The following is a 12,992-nucleotide window of genomic DNA, read 5'->3' on the forward strand; positions in this document are numbered from 1 at the left end:
ATGTCATTGTTATTCAATACAGAGTTGCACTACAGAGTCACATTCAGCAAAAAACACTAATATCCCACTGTTGACAAATACTGACTGGAAATGAGCCCGTCCTTACTGGCCCCAGTGGTATTGGATAGAATTCACACTGCAACTGACCGTTGATGCTCAGAGTGGCTGTGAGGTCCTGGACTGGTCCTGTGATGTTCAGGATCTTCTTCAGTTTATCATTGGGGTTCTGGAGGGCACTGCTCTGGACTATATACACCACTGCAGCCTGGACCTGTGCATCCGTATTGCTGTATGAAAGTGAGGAGCATCCATCTGTCAGTCACCACACAACACTCAACAAACTGCATACAGCACACTGCACATTTCACACTGCACACACGGGGCAGCTCTGTCTCATTATGATGATCACACTTACGTGAAGTTGGCAGGAGGGACGTTGACAGACTCCCCACCCAGGTAGTTGGTCAGGATGTCTCTGAACTGCAGACAGGATAGACAGACCAGCGACGTTAATAAACAAGAGATCTATAGTAAAGTAGAGTAGAGCAGAGGTCTGCAGCCCTGGTCCTAGTCAACTACTGTAGAGTACAGTGTAATAGTCTATGGGTCTCCAGCCCTGGTCCCGGATAGCTACAGCACAGTATACTACAGTACATCAAAGGTCTTCAGCCCTGGTCCTGGAGATTCACTGTACAATACAGTAAAGTACAGTGACGGTTTCCCGTCCAATTCAGTCTCTCCTCAGCAGTTGGAGTCTCACCAGGGTGTTGATGGGATCCTGGATGTTGCTGAACGTCTGGTTGGTCAGACTAGAGCCTTCTGGAACAGTCAGGTTGTCGATGCGGAAGTCCACGGTGACGGCAAAGGCGTTCCCAGTTGTTTCTGGAAAATTGGAGGAAGATGACATGAGACTCTGGCTGAAATCGTACTGGGACTTTCTCATGTATGAATGACTGAGACAGTGTGAGTGAGGTGTCTCTGTTCAGTCAGTGTGAAGCTATGGAAGACACTCCTGCTGCAGCAGAAGCAATGAGGAGCCCTGACTCACTCTGGTACGTGATCTTGGTGGCATTCACTGGGTAGATCCCCTGGGCCTTATAAGGAGCCAGTAGGTCAGTGAAGGCGTTGAGGACAGCAGTCTCATTGGGAGCCGGGTTCGAGCTGTTAAACTCCAGTATCAAGACAGCAACGACCGGGCTGATATTGTGAACACAGAGAGACACAGAGATGTCAACACACAGTATTCCAAAACCTTATTTCTCTGGACTATGAAATAAAGGGTTTGGATTTACCTTGTGGGAACTACAGTTGTGGCCGCCGTAGTGGGAGCTGCAGTTGTTGAAGCTGGTTGACCTGCATTTCAAAACACACAACAATGAAGTCAGCGATGGTTTTGGTCTAATATCAGCCCGCTTGTGTATTTTCTCTTGAAGAGGTCAATGTCTATCGCTATAGAGTTGTATTACAGAGTAAGTCTCAGCAGGCAGCTCTAAAATTCCCCAAGTTGAACTATCCTGACTGGAAATGAGCCCGTCCTTACTGGCCCCAGGGGCATTGGATAGAATTCACACTGCAACTGACCGTTGATGCTCAGAGTGGCTGTGAGGTCCTGGACTGGTCCCGTGATGTTCAGGATCTTCTTCAGTTTATCATTGGGGTTCTGGAGGGCACTGCTCTGGACTATATACACCACTGCAGCCTGGACCTGTGCATCCGTATTGCTGTATGAAAGTGAGGAGCATCCATCTGTCAGTCACCACACAACACTCAACAAACTGCATACAGCACACTGCACATTTCACACTGCACACACGGGGCAGCTCTGTCTCATTATGATGATCACACTTACGTGAAGTTGGCAGGAGGGACGTTGACAGACTCCCCACCCAGGTAGTTGGTCAGGATGTCTCTGAACTGCAGACAGGATAGACAGACCAGCGACGTTAATAAACAAGAGATCTATAGTAAAGTAGAGTAGAGCAGAGGTCTGCAGCCCTGGTCCTAGTCAACTACTGTAGAGTACAGTGTAATAGTCTATGGGTCTCCAGCCCTGGTCCCGGATAGCTACAGCACAGTATACTACAGTACATCAAAGGTCTTCAGCCCTGGTCCTGGAGATTCACTGTACAATACAGTAAAGTACAGTGACGGTTTCCCGTCCAATTCAGTCTCTCCTCAGCAGTTGGAGTCTCACCAGGGCGTTGATGGGATCCTGGATGTTGCTGAACGTCTGGTTGGTCAGATTAGAGCCTTCTGGAACAGTCAGGTTGTCGATGCGGAAGTCCACGGTGACGGCAAAGGCGTTCCCAGTTGTTTCTGGAAAATTGGAGGAAGATGACATGAGACTCTGGCTGAAATCGTACTGGGACTTTCTCATGTATGAATGACTGAGACAGTGTGAGCGAGGTGTCTCTGTTCAGTCAGTGTGTAGCTATGGAAGACACTCCTGCTGCAGCAGAAGCAATGAGGAGCCCTGACTCACTCTGGTACGTGATCTTGGTGGCATTCACTGGGTAGATCCCCTGGGCCTTATAAGGAGCCAGTAGGTCAGTGAAGGCGTTGAGGACAGCAGTCTCATTGGGAGCCGGGTTCGAGCTGTTAAACTCCAGTATCAAGACAGCAACGACAGGGCTGATATTGTGAACACAGAGAGACACAGAGATGTCAACACACAGTATTCCAAAACCTTATTTCTCTGGACTATGAAATAAAGGGTTTGGATTTACCTTGTGGGAACTACAGTTGTGGCCGCCGTAGTGGGAGCTGCAGTTGTTGAAGCTGGTTGACCTGCATTTCAAAACACACAACAATGAAGTCAGCGATGGTTTTGGTCTAATATCAGCCCGCTTGTGTATTTTCTCTTGAAGAGGTCAATGTCTATCGCTATAGTGTTGTATTACAGAGTAAGTCTCAGCAGGCAGCTCTAAAATTCCCCAAGTTGAACTATCCTGACTGGAAATGAGCCCGTCCTTACTGGCCCCAGGGGCATTGGATAGAATTCACACTGCAACTGACCGTTGATGCTCAGAGTGGCTGTGAGGTCCTGGACTGGTCCCGTGATGTTCAGGATCTTCTTCAGTTTATCATTGGCGTTCTGGAGGGCACTGCTCTGGACTATATACACCACTGCAGCCTGGACCTGTGCATCCGTATTGCTGTATGAAAGTGAGGAGCATCCATCTGTCAGTCACCACACAACACTCAACAAACTGCATACAGCACACTGCACATTTCACACTGCACACACGGGGCAGCTCTGTCTCATTATGATGATCACACTTACGTGAAGTTGGCAGGAGGGACGTTGACAGACTCCCCACCCAGGTAGTTGGTCAGGATGTCTCTGAACTGCAGACAGGATAGACAGACCAGCGACGTTAATAAACAAGAGATCTACAGTAAAGTAGAGTAGAGCAGAGGTCTGCAGCCCTGGTCCTAGTCAACTACTGTAGAGTACAGTGTAATAGTCTATGGGTCTCCAGCCCTGGTCCCGGATAGCTACAGCACAGTATACTACAGTACATCAAAGGTCTTCAGCCCTGGTCCTGGAGATTCACTGTACAATACAGTAAAGTACAGTGACGGTTTCCCGTCCAATTCAGTCTCTCCTCAGCAGTTGGAGTCTCACCAGGGCGTTGATGGGATCCTGGATGTTGCTGAACGTCTGGTTGGTCAGATTAGAGCCTTCTGGAACAGTCAGGTTGTCGATGCGGAAGTCCACGGTGACGGCAAAGGCGTTCCCAGTTGTTTCTGGAAAATTGGAGGAAGATGACATGAGACTCTGGCTGAAATCGTACTGGGACTTTCTCATGTATGAATGACTGAGACAGTGTGAGCGAGGTGTCTCTGTTCAGTCAGTGTGTAGCTATGGAAGACACTCCTGCTGCAGCAGAAGCAATGAGGAGCCCTGACTCACTCTGGTACGTGATCTTGGTGGCATTCACTGGGTAGATCCCCTGGGCCTTATAAGGAGCCAGTAGGTCAGTGAAGGCGTTGAGGACAGCAGTCTCATTGGGAGCCGGGTTCGAGCTGTTAAACTCCAGTATCAAGACAGCAACGACCGGGCTGATATTGTGAACACAGAGAGACACAGAGATGTCAACACACAGTATTCCAAAACCTTATTTCTCTGGACTATGAAATAAAGGGTTTGGATTTACCTTGTGGGAACTACAGTTGTGGCCGCCGTAGTGGGAGCTGCAGTTGTTGAAGCTGGTTGACCTGCATTTCAAAACACACAACAATGAAGTCAGCGATGGTTTTGGTCTAATATCAGCCCGCTTGTGTATTTTCTCTTGAAGAGGTCAATGTCTATCGCTATAGTGTTGTATTACAGAGTAAGTCTCAGCAGGCAGCTCTAAAATTCCCCAAGTTGAACTATCCTGACTGGAAATGAGCCCGTCCTTACTGGCCCCAGGGGCATTGGATAGAATTCACACTGCAACTGACCGTTGATGCTCAGAGTGGCTGTGAGGTCCTGGACTGGTCCTGTGATGTTCAGGATCTTCTTCAGTTTATCATTGGGGTTCTGGAGGGCACTGCTCTGGACTATATACACCACTGCAGCCTGGACCTGTGCATCCGTATTGCTGTATGAAAGTGAGGAGCATCCATCTGTCAGTCACCACACAACACTCAACAAACTGCATACAGCACACTGCACATTTCACACTGCACACACGGGGCAGCTCTGTCTCATTATGATGATCACACTTACGTGAAGTTGGCAGGAGGGACGTTGACAGACTCCCCACCCAGGTAGTTGGTCAGGATGTCTCTGAACTGCAGACAGGATAGACAGACCAGCGACGTTAATAAACAAGAGATCTATAGTAAAGTAGAGTAGAGCAGAGGTCTGCAGCCCTGGTCCTAGTCAACTACTGTAGAGTACAGTGTAATAGTCTATGGGTCTCCAGCCCTGGTCCCGGATAGCTACAGCACAGTATACTACAGTACATCAAAGGTCTTCAGCCCTGGTCCTGGAGATTCACTGTACAATACAGTAAAGTACAGTGACGGTTTCCCGTCCAATTCAGTCTCTCCTCAGCAGTTGGAGTCTCACCAGGGCGTTGATGGGATCCTGGATGTTGCTGAACGTCTGGTTGGTCAGATTAGAGCCTTCTGGAACAGTCAGGTTGTCGATGCGGAAGTCCACGGTGACGGCAAAGGCGTTCCCAGTTGTTTCTGGAAAATTGGAGGAAGATGACATGAGACTCTGGCTGAAATCATACTGGGACTTTCTCATGTATGAATGACTGAGACAGTGTGAGCGAGGTGTCTCTGTTCAGTCAGTGTGAAGCTATGGAAGACACTCCTGCTGCAGCAGAAGCAATGAGGAGCCCTGACTCACTCTGGTACGTGATCTTGGTGGCATTCACTGGGTAGATCCCCTGGGCCTTATAAGGAGCCAGTAGGTCAGTGAAGGCGTTGAGGACAGCAGTCTCATTGGGAGCCGGGTTCGAGCTGTTAAACTCCAGTATCAAGACAGCAACGACCGGGCTGATATTGTGAACACAGAGAGACACAGAGATGTCAACACACAGTATTCCAAAACCTTATTTCTCTGGACTATGAAATAAAGGGTTTGGATTTACCTTGTGGGAACTACAGTTGTGGCCGCCGTAGTGGGAGCTGCAGTTGTTGAAGCTGGTTGACCTGCATTTCAAAACACACAACAATGAAGTCAGCGATGGTTTTGGTCTAATATCAGCCCGCTTGTGTATTTTCTCTTGAAGAGGTCAATGTCTATCGCTATAGAGTTGTATTACAGAGTAAGTCTCAGCAGGCAGCTCTAAAATTCCCCAAGTTGAACTATCCTGACTGGAAATGAGCCCGTCCTTACTGGCCCCAGGGGCATTGGATAGAATTCACACTGCAACTGACCGTTGATGCTCAGAGTGGCTGTGAGGTCCTGGACTGGTCCTGTGATGTTCAGGATCTTCTTCAGTTTATCATTGGGGTTCTGGAGGGCACTGCTCTGGACTATATACACCACTGCAGCCTGGACCTGTGCATCCGTATTGCTGTATGAAAGTGAGGAGCATCCATCTGTCAGTCACCACACAACACTCAACAAACTGCATACAGCACACTGCACATTTCACACTGCACACACGGGGCAGCTCTGTCTCATTATGATGATCACACTTACGTGAAGTTGGCAGGAGGGACGTTGACAGACTCCCCACCCAGGTAGTTGGTCAGGATGTCTCTGAACTGCAGACAGGATAGACAGACCAGCGACGTTAATAAACAAGAGATCTATAGTAAAGTAGAGTAGAGCAGAGGTCTGCAGCCCTGGTCCTAGTCAACTACTGTAGAGTACAGTGTAATAGTCTATGGGTCTCCAGCCCTGGTCCCGGATAGCTACAGCACAGTATACTACAGTACATCAAAGGTCTTCAGCCCTGGTCCTGGAGATTCACTGTACAATACAGTAAAGTACAGTGACGGTTTCCCGTCCAATTCAGTCTCTCCTCAGCAGTTGGAGTCTCACCAGGGCGTTGATGGGATCCTGGATGTTGCTGAACGTCTGGTTGGTCAGATTAGAGCCTTCTGGAACAGTCAGGTTGTCGATGCGGAAGTCCACGGTGACGGCAAAGGCGTTCCCAGTTGTTTCTGGAAAATTGGAGGAAGATGACATGAGACTCTGGCTGAAATCATACTGGGACTTTCTCATGTATGAATGACTGAGACAGTGTGAGCGAGGTGTCTCTGTTCAGTCAGTGTGAAGCTATGGAAGACACTCCTGCTGCAGCAGAAGCAATGAGGAGCCCTGACTCACTCTGGTACGTGATCTTGGTGGCATTCACTGGGTAGATCCCCTGGGCCTTATAAGGAGCCAGTAGGTCAGTGATGGCGTTGAGGACAGCAGTCTCATTGGGAGCCGGGTTCGAGCTGTTAAACTCCAGTATCAAGACAGCAACGACCGGGCTGATATTGTGAACACAGAGAGACACAGAGATGTCAACACACAGTATTCCAAAACCTTATTTCTCTGGACTATGAAATAAAGGGTTTGGATTTACCTTGTGGGAACTACAGTTGTGGCCGCCGTAGTGGGAGCTGCAGTTGTTGAAGCTGGTTGACCTGCATTTCAAAACACACAACAATGAAGTCAGCGATGGTTTTGGTCTAATATCAGCCCGCTTGTGTATTTTCTCTTGAAGAGGTCAATGTCTATCGCTATAGAGTTGTATTACAGAGTAAGTCTCAGCAGGCAGCTCTAAAATTCCCCAAGTTGAACTATCCTGACTGGAAATGAGCCCGTCCTTACTGGCCCCAGGGGCATTGGATAGAATTCACACTGCAACTGACCGTTGATGCTCAGAGTGGCTGTGAGGTCCTGGACTGGTCCTGTGATGTTCAGGATCTTCTTCAGTTTATCATTGGGGTTCTGGAGGGCACTGCTCTGGACTATATACACCACTGCAGCCTGGACCTGTGCATCCGTATTGCTGTATGAAAGTGAGGAGCATCCATCTGTCAGTCACCACACATCACTCAACAAACTGCATACAGCACACTGCACATTTCACACTGCACACACGGGGCAGCTCTGTCTCATTATGATGATCACACTTACGTGAAGTTGGCAGGAGGGACGTTGACAGACTCCCCACCCAGGTAGTTGGTCAGGATGTCTCTGAACTGCAGACAGGATAGACAGACCAGCGACGTTAATAAACAAGAGATCTATAGTAAAGTAGAGTAGAGCAGAGGTCTGCAGCCCTGGTCCTAGTCAACTACTGTAGAGTACAGTGTAATAGTCTATGGGTCTCCAGCCCTGGTCCCGGATAGCTACAGCACAGTATACTACAGTACATCAAAGGTCTTCAGCCCTGGTCCTGGAGATTCACTGTACAATACAGTAAAGTACAGTGACGGTTTCCCGTCCAATTCAGTCTCTCCTCAGCAGTTGGAGTCTCACCAGGGCGTTGATGGGATCCTGGATGTTGCTGAACGTCTGGTTGGTCAGATTAGAGCCTTCTGGAACAGTCAGGTTGTCGATGCGGAAGTCCACGGTGACGGCAAAGGCGTTCCCAGTTGTTTCTGGAAAATTGGAGGAAGATGACATGAGACTCTGGCTGAAATCGTACTGGGACTTTCTCATGTATGAATGACTGAGACAGTGTGAGCGAGGTGTCTCTGTTCAGTCAGTGTGTAGCTATGGAAGACACTCCTGCTGCAGCAGAAGCAATGAGGAGCCCTGACTCACTCTGGTACGTGATCTTGGTGGCATTCACTGGGTAGATCCCCTGGGCCTTATAAGGAGCCAGTAGGTCAGTGAAGGCGTTGAGGGCAGCAGTCTCATTGGGAGCCGGGTTCGAGCTGTTAAACTCCAGTATCAAGACAGCAACGACCGGGCTGATATTGTGAACACAGAGAGACACAGAGATGTCAACACACAGTATTCCAAAACCTTATTTCTCTGGACTATGAAATAAAGGGTTTGGATTTACCTTGTGGGAACTACAGTTGTGGCCGCCGTAGTGGGAGCTGCAGTTGTTGAAGCTGGTTGACCTGCATTTCAAAACACACAACAATGAAGTCAGCGATGGTTTTGGTCTAATATCAGCCCGCTTGTGTATTTTCTCTTGAAGAGGTCAATGTCTATCGCTATAGAGTTGTATTACAGAGTAAGTCTCAGCAGGCAGCTCTAAAATTCCCCAAGTTGAACTATCCTGACTGGAAATGAGCCCGTCCTTACTGGCCCCAGGGGCATTGGATAGAATTCACACTGCAACTGACCGTTGATGCTCAGAGTGGCTGTGAGGTCCTGGACTGGTCCTGTGATGTTCAGGATCTTCTTCAGTTTATCATTGGCGTTCTGGAGGGCACTGCTCTGGACTATATACACCACTGCAGCCTGGACCTGTGCATCCGTATTGCTGTATGAAAGTGAGGAGCATCCATCTGTCAGTCACCACACAACACTCAACAAACTGCATACAGCACACTGCACATTTCACACTGCACACACGGGGCAGCTCTGTCTCATTATGATGATCACACTTACGTGAAGTTGGCAGGAGGGACGTTGACAGACTCCCCACCCAGGTAGTTGGTCAGGATGTCTCTGAACTGCAGACAGGATAGACAGACCAGCGACGTTAATAAACAAGAGATCTATAGTAAAGTAGAGTAGAGCAGAGGTCTGCAGCCCTGGTCCTAGTCAACTACTGTAGAGTACAGTGTAATAGTCTATGGGTCTCCAGCCCTGGTCCCGGATAGCTACAGCACAGTATACTACAGTACATCAAAGGTCTTCAGCCCTGGTCCTGGAGATTCACTGTACAATACAGTAAAGTACAGTGACGGTTTCCCGTCCAATTCAGTCTCTCCTCAGCAGTTGGAGTCTCACCAGGGCGTTGATGGGATCCTGGATGTTGCTGAACGTCTGGTTGGTCAGATTAGAGCCTTCTGGAACAGTCAGGTTGTCGATGCGGAAGTCCACGGTGACGGCAAAGGCGTTCCCAGTTGTTTCTGGAAAATTGGAGGAAGATGACATGAGACTCTGGCTGAAATCATACTGGGACTTTCTCATGTATGAATGACTGAGACAGTGTGAGCGAGGTGTCTCTGTTCAGTCAGTGTGAAGCTATGGAAGACACTCCTGCTGCAGCAGAAGCAATGAGGAGCCCTGACTCACTCTGGTACGTGATCTTGGTGGCATTCACTGGGTAGATCCCCTGGGCCTTATAAGGAGCCAGTAGGTCAGTGAAGGCATTGAGGACAGCAGTCTCATTGGGAGCCGGGTTTGGGCTGTTGAATTCCATTCTCAGGACAGCTACCACAGCATTCCTGTACAATTGAGTAAAAGTAATACTTAGCAACATTCACCTTGAGTTGCTTGGTGAAGTCTGTTCATTACAGTCCAGACTGTGTGTTTGGTTCATAGTCATAGTCATGGAAAAACTGAATATGAGAATTGGACTGTCAGGAAGCATTCATGCTCTCAGTACAGGTTTTCATCAGTGAGGTGTATGAAATGTTGTGGAGGTGCATTTCTAGTAGATATCAAACTCTTGTTGGGTTAAATGTATTTCATAATATGTTTTTTTAAATTCCAATTTAAATGTTCTTTCTTTTAGATACTGATGATTATTTATGGTTTGTGTAACTTAATAAAAAACAAAAGCTGAAAATTAACCACCCTCTGATTTCTTAGAAATCATGCATGAAAGTATTATTTAGGTTTGATTGTTGTGATAGAAGCATCAGCATTAGGATTAAGTATTCAAAAGGATTGTTGTGGTGAGGAAGGACCACTTAAATCTTAAATGTTTTAGTGAACGAGTTATGGAGTAAACGATTGGTTATTCTGTGCTTTGATACCGGGGTAGAAGTGTTCTTAGCTAATTGCATGGAAGGCAGCAGGGTTGTATTATTCATGTATTGATGCAATATGGACACTGAGATCAATACCCAGGTCCACCACTCATTATGAAACACATATTTCAGTGGGTTTAATTCCTGATATAACACTGCTACCACTAAGATATCAGTATGTTACCCAACTCTACAGTGACTATATTGCAACTGTCTTGTCTTGATTGTGGTCTACAATCTTTCATAGCAGTCACTCTGTGGTGACAATTAGTGGTAGTTATCAAATGACATTCACATTGATTGATTAGAATATCAATTGACCAATAGAGTCCTGTAGTTGCATCCACAGTGAAACATTAGAGAGTGAAACAGCGTAGTTCACATATCCCGATCCTCCCCACTTACGTATCAGACTTGTTTATGAGTGTGGTGCTGGTGAATATGGAGACAACATCAGTGGGGTTGACAGATGAGCCCAGTTCAGTAGGTAGGGCGTTGGGATCCAGAGAAGAAGCTGTGACTGCAGTTGTGGTAGCAATGTGAGTTGTAGCTGTGGTAGTAGAGGGAGTAATAGTTGTGGCTGCGGTTGTAGTTATAGTTGTGATGGTAGTGGGAATTGAAGTTGTAGTGGTAGTGGGCATTGTACTTGACGTGGCAGAGAGAACTGTAGTTGGAGCTACAATTGTGGTAGTACGAGCAGCTGTAGTAGTGCTAGTGGGAGCGGTAGTTGTGGTTGGAGTTGGAGTTGTGGCAGTAGTGGAAGGAGTAGTGGTTCTAGTGGCAGCAGTAGATGTGGTGATAGTTAGAGTTCCAGCTGTGGTAGTAGGAGCTGCAATTTTGGTAGTGGAAGCAGCTGTAGATATTGTAGTAGAAGCAGTAGTTGTGGTGATAGTTAGAGCTCCAGCTAGGGTAGTAGGAGCTGGAGTTGTGGTGGTAGTGGCAGCTATAGTTGTGGAAGATGGAGTTGCTGTTGTGGTGGTAGTGGGAGCAGCAGTAGTGGTTGTAGTACGAGCAGTATTTATTGTGATAGCTAATGTTGTAGTAGTTGGAGCTGCAGTTGTAGTGGTAGTGGGAGCTGTAGTTGTGGTGGTAGTGGGAGCAGTAGTAGCAGTTGTTTTTGGAAAGGTAGATGTGGTGACAGTTGGAGGTATAATTGTAATGTTAGTGGTACCTGCAGATATGGTAATGGGAACACTAGTTGGGGTGGTAGTGGGAGCTAAAGTTGTAGTCGTAGGGGAAGCACCAGAGGTGGCTGTAGTAGCAGCAGTAGTTGTGGTAGTAGTTGGAGCTGAAGTCATGGTAGTTAGAACTGCAGATGTTGTAGAGGGAATGGCAGTTGTTGTAGAGGAAGTAGTAGTAGTGGTGATAGTGGGCGCAGCACTATTGGATGTAGAAGGAGCAGTAGTTGTGGTAGTAGTTGGAGCTGAAGTTGTGGTCGTGGGAGCAGCAGTTATAGTTGTATTGGGAGATATAGTTGAGGTGGTAGTTGGAGCAGCAGTAGTAGTTGTAGATGGAGCAGTAGTTGTGGTTGTAGTAGGAGCTGCAGTTGTGGTAGTTGGAACTGCAGTTGTGATTGTGGGAACAGCAGTTGTAGTTGTAGTGGAAGCTGTAGCTGAGGTAGTAGTGGGAGCAGCAGTTGTTTTTGTAGTTGCAGCAGTAGCTGAGGTGATTGTTAGAGCTTCAGTTGTGGTAGTGGAAGTGGTGGTTGTGGTTTTTGTAGGAGCTACAGTTGTGGTAATAGGAGCTGTAGTGGTGGTGGTAGTGGCAGGAGCACTAGTTGATGTAGTGGGAACAGTAGTTCTGGTGGTAGTTGGGGCTGCAGTTGCAGTCGTGGGAGTGGTGGGTTTGGTGGTACTGGGAGCTGTAGTTGTGGTGGCAGTGGGAGCTGCAGTTGTGGTTGTAGTGGGAGCAGTAGTTGTGGTGGTAGTTGGGGCTGAACTTGTGGTGGTGGAAGTGGTGGGTTTGGTGGTACTGGGAGCTGTAGTTGTGGTGGTAGTGGGAGCAGCAGTAGTGGCTGTAGTTGGAGCAGTAGGTGTGGCTGTAGTTGGAGCTGCAGTTGTGGTTATTGTAGGAGCTACAGTTGTGAAAATAGCAGCAGTAGTGGTGGTGGTAGTGGCAGGAGCACTAGTTGATGTAGTGGGAGCAGTAGTTGTGGTGGTAGTTGGGGCTGAAGTTGTGGTGGTGTGAGTGGTGGTTGTAGTGGTACTGGGAGCTGTAGTTGTGTTGGCAGTGGGAGCAGCAGCAGTGGTTGTAGTTGGAGCAGTTGTTGTGATGGTAGTTGGAGCTGCAGTTGTGTTTGTGGGAGCGGCAGTTGTGGCTGTAGTTGGAGCAGTTGTTGTGGTGGTGGAAGTGGTGGGTTTGGTGGTACTGGGAGCTGTAGTTGTGGTGGTAGTGGGAGCAATGGTTGTGGTTGATGTAGGAGCTACAGTTGTGGAAATGGGAGCTGTACTTGTGGTGGAAGTGGCAGGAGCACTAGTTGATGAAGTGGGAGCAGTAGTTCTGGTGGTAGTTGGGGCTGAAGTTGTGGTGGTGGAAGTGGTGGGTTTGGTGGTACTGGGAGCTGTAGTTGTGGTGGTAGTGGGAGCAGCAGTAGTGGCTGTAGTTGGAGCAGTTGTTGTGAAGGTAGTTGGGGCTGCAGTTGTACTTGTGGGAGCAGTAGG

This window comes from Amia ocellicauda, chromosome 12 (genome assembly GCF_036373705.1).
Source record: "Amia ocellicauda isolate fAmiCal2 chromosome 12, fAmiCal2.hap1, whole genome shotgun sequence".
NCBI lineage: Eukaryota > Metazoa > Chordata > Actinopteri > Amiiformes > Amiidae > Amia > Amia ocellicauda.